At 42.4% G+C, this 9,848-nt stretch overlaps 1 protein-coding gene across 4 annotated transcripts in view; it reads right to left on the reverse strand.

Annotated features, from left to right (window-relative positions):
* The window catches only part of Casp8ap2 (caspase 8 associated protein 2), a 32,494-nt gene extending 31,577 nt beyond the window's left edge, over window positions 1-917 (reverse strand). For 3 of the 4 annotated variants that reach the window (XM_005377761.2, XM_013510891.1, XM_005377760.2), the window contains exon 1: window positions 682-917. The gene's annotated coding sequence lies outside the window, so the exon portion shown is untranslated. The remainder of the gene's footprint in view (window positions 1-681) is intronic. The other variant, XM_013510890.1, reaches the window with a different exon arrangement.
* Between the last annotated feature and the right edge of the window lie 8,931 nt (window positions 918-9,848).

Genomic DNA, 9,848 nt, shown 5'->3' on the forward strand with positions numbered 1-9,848 from the left:
ACCCAAGAAAATTTGCCCAAGGGAGGTGGTAAGCGGCAGAACTGGGATTATACTCTCTAGGCCTATCTCTAAAGCCAGATGACAAAAATCAATGATACTCCATAGAGTATCAATAGAATGTGAAAGGAGACCACCTCTTGTAAAATATGGGGAAATACTAGGAGGAAATAATCCGGGGGGAAGGAGATGAGATGATAAAGAGAACTCTCGCCCTGCCCTGGCTGGCCTCAGGAGACGTGGGAAGGGTGTTCAGGACAGGCACGCAGGTCTGGGGTGGGAGGTGTGGAGAAGACCAGCGAGAGTGGGAAAGTCCGTCAAAGCCAACTCGATCCTGAAGCAGACATGCTGAGACTCTACCAGTTCTACCTTCACACCTCAGTCTGGGACAGAGCAGGCTCTAGGTGCTGCAGAGACCAAGGGACAAGCAACTTCGGAAGCACTCTGTACTAGGGATCATCCGACACGCGGGGAAAGCGCTTCTCCAGAAAATTCCACGAGCAATTTTTAAGGGTCTGTAGCAGAGCCAGCTTGCACGGGGCGGGGGAAGGGCGCGACGGCTCGCAAGGGCAGCCCTCTTCAGGGGCGCTGCCGGCCTCCTCCCGGGCCCCCTCCACGGACCCCCGAGAGAAGCGGGGCGTGAGCCGAGAAGCGGCAACCGCGAGCGGGGGACAGCGCGGCTACCTGAGGGGCCCCGGACGTCAGGCGCCGTCCTTGCCTCACAGACTTGGGCCGTTCCAGGGGGACTCCCTCGGATTCTCCGGCTTCCCGGGTGCGGCCAGCTTCCGCTCGGAACACCACTGCACCCTGTATCCTGGTCCCCCTCAGCTCGGCGCGAAGCGGCTCCCCACAGCAACTTACGCGCCCAGCCCGGCGCAAGAGAGCGTAGGATCCTCTCTGGACACTGAGGGCTCTCTGGCGTCTCCACCAATACCAGGGCGTTATCAAGACGCGGAGGCGGGACCAAGCACCCACGACCAATCATATCAGACGCAAAGCACGTTCCGGCGCACACAACTAGTTCCCGCCTTTGGAAGGGAGAGAAAAAAGCCAGTTCGCGCCAAACTCCCGTAGTCTTCCGTAGGAACTAAGGAAAGAGGCGGGGCGTAATGCGGCGGGGACGGTAACGGGTTGGAACTTAACTGCGGAAGGGGCGGGACCTGGGCGGAAGTAGGGTGCGGTGTAGCGTAGCGCTTTAATGAAAGGGAAAGTAACCTCTTTAAAAAAAAAAATAAAGTAGCCGCTTAGAAGGCAATGTCTCCTAAGCACATCTAAGATTCGGAGTACAGGCTTGGGGTGTAGTTAAGTGGTACATGCCTGCTCAGCATGTTTAAGGTCCTGGGTATGACTGATCCTCAGCACTCAAAAAACAAAACAACCCCCCCGCCCCTCAAAATAAAACAACCAAACCACACAGTTTGTAAATGCTATTTCCCCTGTACTGGGACTCCATTGTGTGAGTGAGTCAGCCCCAGAGGATGAAGATGAAGAGAGCAGGATGAAGGTTGTTTTACTTTCTCATTCCTGGGACGAAATACCCAACATCCACAAGTTAAAAGAAAGGTTTATTTTGGCTCCCAGTCTGTAGAGGTTTCAGTCCGCAGTTGGCTGGCTCCAAAGCAACATGGCATGGCAGAGGAGAAACAGCCAATGGCACAGCAGTAGGAAGCAGAGAGAGATCAAGAGCAGAGCAGAAAAGAGATAGTCCCAGGCCACATTCCTAGCGACCCACTTCCTCTGATCAGATCCCATCGCCTAGCAGCAAGTCAGCTATAAGGCACGCAGTCCAATCACCTTCCAAAAACCCCACCTATGAGCCCAGGAAATTTTGGGGGGACATTTAGATATAAAGCATAACACAGGTAGAGGGGAAACATGTAGTCAATACAATATAATACTCTGAATGTGGGTACTGGTGGCTAAGGTTAACATTTGCACTGGTAGCATTATAGTTTAAAAGTTGTTTCAATCAAATAATCTACTGAAATGTCAGATGTGGTGGTGCACCCCTGTACTCTCGGCACTCAGAAGGCTGATGCAGGAGGATCCCTTCGAGTTGAAGGCCAGCCTGGGCTACATAGTGAGTTCAAGGACAGCCTGAACTATATAGCAAGACCCTGTCTCAAAAATATACCCCCTAAAAGAAAAGAAATTTACATGAAAGTACTCTGGAAAATTTTGTTTATATAAAAAAGTGGGTCTAGTGGTGATAGATACAGATGACTGCCAATTTTTTGTTGCTTCTCCACGGACAAGTGACTTATGACTTTAATGTCTTTCCTCATTAATTTAGGATGGATTTAGTGAGTTGCTTGACCAGGTAAAGGCAAAGTGAGATGTTCCAGAACTTCCAAGATTAGGACATCAGAATTTTGGCAGTTTCTACTCAGGCTTTCTGAAACAGACAGGGTCTGGGAAACTGAGCTGTCATCTAGGGATTCCGGTTGACAGTTCCACTGTCAGCTTTCCCTCCAAGGCACCAGATGTGAACGAAGCCATTTTGGACCCCCTAGACTGGCATATCCACTAGCTCAGTACCACCACATGTCCTCAGTCAATACCTCATGGAGCAGAATTCCCCACTTGAGCCCTGCCCAAATTAATGGTCTCTCTGAAATTATGAAACATTACAAAATGGTTTAGCACTTTGAGTCATTAAACTTTAAGGCTCACACCAAGTTTTCTCAAACACACAAATACTTTTTGAATAATTGTAGCCAATCTCTTATTTTCAACTTAAAATCAAAAGTCTGTGAATATAAACCAATGAATCTGCATTTAAAAGTAATACTATATCCACTATGACCATTAATCCTGATATGTCAACCTCATTGGATTAAGAAACATCTAGCAGATTAGTGAAGCACATTCCTGAGTGTGCCTGGGTAGGTCACGGAAGTGCGGCCGTGGGTACTATATGTGATCCGTGGATAGACCCTTTCTGACACTGTTCCCCGCTTTACTTTCTGTGGCCATGCACTAAGCAGCTTTGCTTTGCATACCCTTCCACTATGAAGTCTCTGTCTTGGGGCCAGTTTATCTTCGATGGTAACTGAGCAAATTAAACCTCTCCTCCTTTGGGTTGTGTGTGTTGGGTATTGTGTCAGCCACCAAAAAGCTGACTAATACATCTTACCTCTGGAAAAAGGCAAGAAGGGCACATAACCCAGGAAACTTTATTCTCTCTCTCTCCCCTTCCCCCATTACTGTTTCTCTCCTTTTCATTTTCTTTCCTTTCTCATCTTCTTCTCTCTTCTCTTCCCCCTTCTCTCCCTGCCCTTCCCCCTTCTTCCCCTCCTCTTCCTCTTCTTTCTCCTTCTCCTTCTTTCATGAGATCTTACTGGCCCCAAACTCCTGGACTCAAACCACCTTACAACTTTGAGAACACTATATATATATATATATATATATATATATACACACATATATATCTTCAGTCGGCAAAATAAAAGATACAAACAGACTGCAAACACATCTATTTTTTTCTTCATCTATTTTTTGATACAAATGTAGTACTTTTAAGATTATATTGTGTGTATTGTAATATTGACGATGAAAAAATACATTGATTATTTGAGGAATCAATGTTCTCACTATGGGAAAAAGATGATACAAATGTGGAAAAAAGAGTAGCAAGGAAGAATCCTGTGGTTCTGCCATGTTATGGGTGATACACTGTATCAACTTGAGAAGTTTAGAAGGTTAACTATGTGACTCAGCAGGGAGCCTGGGTTCTTAGTTTGTATTCATCCTGAGCCTGGGCCAGGGGAGGACAAAGAGATGGTGTGGGCCTGGGATAGCTCATATACAATATAAGGAGGGAAAAAAGGCTTGCCCCTCCTTGTGCTCTTGCTGTTTTCACTGTCTCCTGTCACCTTGAACTGCTGCCCCTGTGCCATCCCACCCTGCCTTGGAGCCAGCTGATTGTAGAGTAAAACCTCCACAAACTGTGAACTAAATAAACCCTTCCTTCCTTAATTTTGGGTGTTGGATAGTTTGTCTCAGCAACAAAAGAAAAGTCACCAAGACACCTAGCATATGCAAGGCCCTGAGTTCAACCCCCAGAACCTCAAATAATACAATAAAATTTTGAAAAGGAAAAATGGTTTGGGATTCAAAGGATGATAAATTCTAGGTATGACTAGGGGAATGTTGGGGAACTTATAGAAGATCTGGGTATTTCAGAAGCGTCTGTTTATATAAATTCATTGCTATGGACTGAATGTCTACACACCCCTTTTCAGCAAATTCATGTGCTAAAACGCTAATGTGGTTTTTGGGGGTGGAGCCCTTAGAGGTAATTACAGTTAGGAGCTTTAGTAAAAGCCTGAAGATTGAGTTGTTAAGAAAATAGAAGTCAGGGCTGGTGTACAGTTCAGTGGTTCACTTACATAATGTGCACGAAGCTTTGGGCTTCATCCACAGCACCAAAAACAAGGAAACAAAAAAGAAGTAGGTGATATTGTGAAGATATTTCACTGCTACTTCAAAAGTTTTTAAGATACAAGCCCGAAAGTCTCCTCCGTTCTCTCTTCCATGGCGGCCAGCTCTCAGGCTATAGGACACACTTCTTTTCCTGCTTTACTTGGCCCAAACTTGCTCTGCAGAGCCCGTTTCTTTTCCTACCTTTAATAAAACTTTGCTATGGTTTAAAAAAAGATATAAACCTAATACAGCCAACATCTTGGTTCTTTTAAAATTTTTATTAGTGCCTATTTGCAATGACTACATCATTGTGGGAGTTACAGACACACATAACACTTTTTAATTCTTTTTGATTCCCTTTCCCCTCCCCTCCACTCCTCCTTCCACTTTCAAGTCCCCTTTCAATTTGCAAAATGTCCACATCTGAATTGTTACCTATTATCTTTTATTTTGCTCTTTAAATTATTTATACTTTGGGATTCTCATAAAGATAAAGCATGTGATATTTAAGCTTGCATGTCTGATTAATTTCACTTAACATTATGGTCTCAAGATACATTCATTTTCCTACAAGTGACTCAATTTTCCTTCATTATGACACAGTAGTACTCCATTGTATAAAAATACCATATTTTCTTTATCCATTCATCAGGGGTTATTTTGTTTTGTTTTGATTTTGTTTTTGTTTTTGTTTTTCCGATAACGGGGATCCAACTCACAACCTTTCACTTGCCGGGCAGGCCCTGTGCCACTGAGGTAAATCCCCAGCCCTTTGTTTTGTTTTGAGACAGGTTCTTGCGTTATACTTCAGGCTGGCCTTGAACTCACTATGTAGCTCAGGCTGGCCTCAAATTGGCAATGATGCTCCTGCCTCAGCTTCCCAAGTGCTAGGATTAGAGGCATGCACCACCACACCTGGCTTCCATTCATCTGTTGATGGACATATATGCTGCTTCCAAGCTATTATGAATTGTGTTGCTATTAACATAGGTATGTATATATTATTACTGTCATGTGATGTCTTCAACTGTTTCAGGAAGATACCTAGAAGAGGGATAGATGGGTTGAATGAAATTTAAAATGGAAAGAAAAAGAAGGCTGTGCTGCTTCTTGCTTTGCCATAAACTGCTTCTTCTCTGCCAGGCTACCCTGCCTTGGAGCCATCTGACTGTGCTGAAAGTTCTACAAACTGAGCTAAAGTAAATTTTCCTCTTTTTCTTTTTTTTTTTTTTTGAGACAGGATCTGTCTATGTAGCCCAGGCAGGCTTTGAGCTCACTAGGTAGCCCAGGCTGACCTCAAACTTGTGACAATCCTTCCTCAGCCTCCCAGATACTGGGGTTACATGTGTGTGCTCCTACACCCAGAAACCTTGCCTTTTTTAACTTGTAGGTATTGAGTATTTTGTCTCAGCAATGAGAAAAGTAACTAAGACATACTCTTAACAATAGAAAAGAAATCCACAATAATCTAGGTACAAAGGCAAACTAAATATTGACATACCATAAGAACCAGTAGAAGCTGCCACTGTCCCACCCTTAATAATGGAAAATATAATTAAAATAATCTAGACACAAAACCCAAATGTTGACATGCAATATATTTCTACTAAATATAACAAGTATACTACCATTGACAATAGAAGAGAATTTGTGTGAGAGAACTCGTGTCTCTCACCATGCCCTACACTAAAATCAAATTGGACCAACGATTTAAATATTTAAACAGAAACACTTAATCTGCTGGAAGATAAAATAGGTAACACTTTTGAAGACAGGTGTAGGCAGACTTTAGGAGCAATACTCTGATCACACAGCAACTATCCCAAAGAATCAAGAACTGGGATCTCATTATATTGAAAAGCTTTTTCACAGCAAAAGGAACCACCAACAGAGTGAAGAGATAATCCACAGAATGGGGAAAAAAATTTTACCAGCTGTTCCTCAAAGCTATTCAAAAATATATAAAGAACTCAGAAAAGATAGACATCCCAAATTTAAAGACCCAATTAAAAAAATGGGCATCTAATATAGACACTTCTCAGATAAAGAAGTACAGACAGCAAATAAATATATGAAAAAAAGTTCAACATCACTGGTTATTTGAGAAATGCAAATTAAAATGACACTGAGATTCCACCTCAATCCAGAAAGAATGGATATTATCAAGAAATCAACCAATAACAAAGGTGAGGCTCTGAGGGAAAATAAACCCTTCTACTCTACTGGTGGGAGTGCAAGTCAGTACACTTACTATGGAAATCAGTGTGGAGATTCCTCAAAAAACTGAAACTGAGGTTCCATTTGACTCAGTTATTCCCGTTCTTGGTATTTTCTCAAAAGACTTGAAAGCATCATACCACAGTAATATATGCACACTCATGTTTATAGTAGCACAACCTGAAATAACTAAATCCTGGAAACAGCCTACATGCCCATCATTGGATGAATGGATGAGGAAAATGTGGTTTTCATATACTATGGAGTGCTACTGTGTCATAAAGAAGGATAAACTTGAGACATTTCTGCATAAATGGATGCACCTTGAGACTGTACTTTTCAGTGAAATAAATTGGACATACATTGTTTCTCTTGCATGAGAAAGCAAAAGCACAAATAAAGACCAAAATGGATGATAGATATTGGGAAGTAGGAGGGACATGTTCAAATGGGAAGGGAACAAGGGAGGGGAAGGGGGGAAAGGAAGAAAGTGAAAAGGAAAAAAAAGAGGATAGAAGGAGAAAATGGAAATAAAGCTTTTGTAAATAAGGAGGGGAAGAAGGGTTGAAGGGAGGAGAGGGGAATGGAAATAAAAAGAAGAATCAAGATATGTACAGGTACTAATTCCTCATGATAAATGCAATCTTTATATCAAAAGTATACTAGTAAAATTAATTAGAAAAATAAGATAAAAAAATTTCTTTATATGTTGGGATGAGGGCCCCCACCCTGAGCCTGAAATATTGGCATTCACGAGACATGGGGGTGGGATAGTGAGTCACTACCAAGTTCCATTTTATTTCCACCCTCACTCTTTTGTGTGGGAATGCTGAGTCCTGCTCTGCCTTTTCTACTGAGAATGGTTGGCCAGTGGTGTCCACCCTGTGTCCTGTCCAGCTGCTCCTAGCTCCCACGTCTCTCTGTGTACCTCAGGTCACTACTTCTCCCCACAGTTTATGGTGAGTGGATTTATCAGGCGCCCCCTCCCTGCTTCAGAAGCCCTTCTGTCTGCACACTCCAGAATGTGGCAACTGTCCAAGGGCAGATGGGGAACCAAACAGACCACTGAGCTCTGTCCTGTGTGCCGGCATCGAGGCAGGAGGGGGTGTTAAGCCATCTGCTGAATTTAATGCCAGCATTTTCAGACCCAGTCCTCTCTGAAAACCACATTCAACCTTCCTGGCTTCTTACCACACAGAGCAGGAACCCTGTGTCCTTCCTGGACTGAGTTTAAACTTCTTAAGTGTCTCTGTCTAGCCCATGTCCTCTTTGTGATTGTCGCTTGTAACTGTCTCCCACTCGGTCACTATGATAGGGTTATCTCAGAAACCCTAAAGTGTAGTTGTTCTGTAAGTTCTGATTCTTGCAGTAGCTCAGTCTTAAACAATTAACCCGTCTCAAAATGGCTCCTAGTTAATCACTGTCAAATATGGCAGAGGCTGCAGTTGATTTCTTGTCAATTCTAGCCTGCCATGTAGAAGGAGTTACTTTCAGGTTAAAACCCTATGCTGTTTTTGCATTTAACAATAGCCATAGCATTTTTTTTTTCTTTTAAGGGCTGGTGCTACTGTCCTAGTCCCCTGTTTTTCCCTGGGCTTCTGACCCTGTCTGGGCTTACCTTGTGTTTACAGAGACAAATTCCCTGCCCTAGGAGCTGGAATTAATGTTCTATCTTGCATTGTCTTCAGATTTTCCAATTTCTCTTTGTTAAGGTTTTTCGAGTCTAGGTTCTGGAGAAACTGATATTCTGCCAGATTCTATGTCATTATCTGCCTTCCTCTTTTTATTTTTTGAGGTAGGAGCTCACTAAATTACCCAGGGTGACCTTGAAATTGGGATCCTCCTGCCTCAGGCTCTGTAGCAGCTGGAATTATAGGCATGAACCACTGGGCCTGACTTAGGTAAACAATTTAAATGTTTGTCTATATAATATGTTCATGTGGTTAAAAAGTTAAAAGTATATAAAAGTAAGACATCTTCCTCCTATCCCTGTACTTGTGTATCCTGTTTGGATAACCTCATATATTACTTTCTTAGTTATCTTTTCAGTATTTTTACCCCCATGGTGCTGGAGATTGAACCTAGAACAATATACATACCAGGTTAGTGCTGTACCACTGAGATATACCTCAGGCCAGTATTACAAATACTTTAACATTTTATTATAATTATTACCACATGATAATTTTACAAATTAATGAGATTTACTGTGATATTTCCATACGTGCACACATGATGCATTGATCATGTCCACCCACACTGTTCTACCCTCTTCCTTTCTCTCTCCCAGCTTCCTTCCCCACCACTAGTAGTTCCCCTTCTACGCCCATGTTGTGTTTTGTTTGTTTGTTCCTATATATAAGAGGAAACATGTTATACTTGTCTTTCTGTGTCTGGTTTATTTCATATAATATGATATCCCCCAGTTCCATTCATTTTCCTGCAGATGATAGGGTTTCATTTTTATTTATGACTACGTAATTCTCAATTGAAGATGTATACCAAGAAAAATGATAGTGAGGTGACACAGCTAGGGGAAAATGCCTTAATTGTATGTATTTCAAACTGTATGGTTTCAGGGCTGAGGGCCTTTTTCCATTCTTATGAAGGTGAATGCTAACCTTCTCTCTCACACAATATCTAATATTACTTTCATTTTTAAATTCTATTGATTGATTGATTGATTGATTGACTTGGGGGACTGAACTCTGCGCCTTCACACTGAGCTACTTTCCTTTTTATTTTTCATTTGAGACAGGGGCTTGCTAAATGTCTCAGGCTGGCCTTGATCTGATGATCCTCCTGCCTTAGCCTCCTGAGTAGCTGGGATTATGGGCACAATATTTCTTTATACAAATAAAATGCATATTTTTGTCTTTCTTCTCCTTACACAAAAGGTAGCATAATTTTTCTAGTTATGCACTGTACCTGTTATTTTCATTTCAGAATGTATTTTGGAGAATTTTTCATATCAGCATATCTTTAAATTCTTTTATATAGCTGAAAATATACCACTGTGTGAATATATCAAGATTACTTAACAAGTTGTGTTAGGGTCGAGACACTCGCCGCGTGAAGGAAGACTCCAAGAGACGTTCTCTCATGCAAAAAGCAAGGGGATTTTATTTACCAAGCATGCATGGGGCTCACTGAGCTCGCAGGAACAGAGAGCCCCGAGCCAGGTCAGTTCTGGCTCTTTAACCCGAAAA

The sequence above is a fragment of the Chinchilla lanigera genome, unplaced genomic scaffold (assembly GCF_000276665.1).
Source record: "Chinchilla lanigera isolate Chin_1 unplaced genomic scaffold, ChiLan1.0 scaffold00010, whole genome shotgun sequence".
Classification (NCBI taxonomy): domain Eukaryota; kingdom Metazoa; phylum Chordata; class Mammalia; order Rodentia; family Chinchillidae; genus Chinchilla; species Chinchilla lanigera.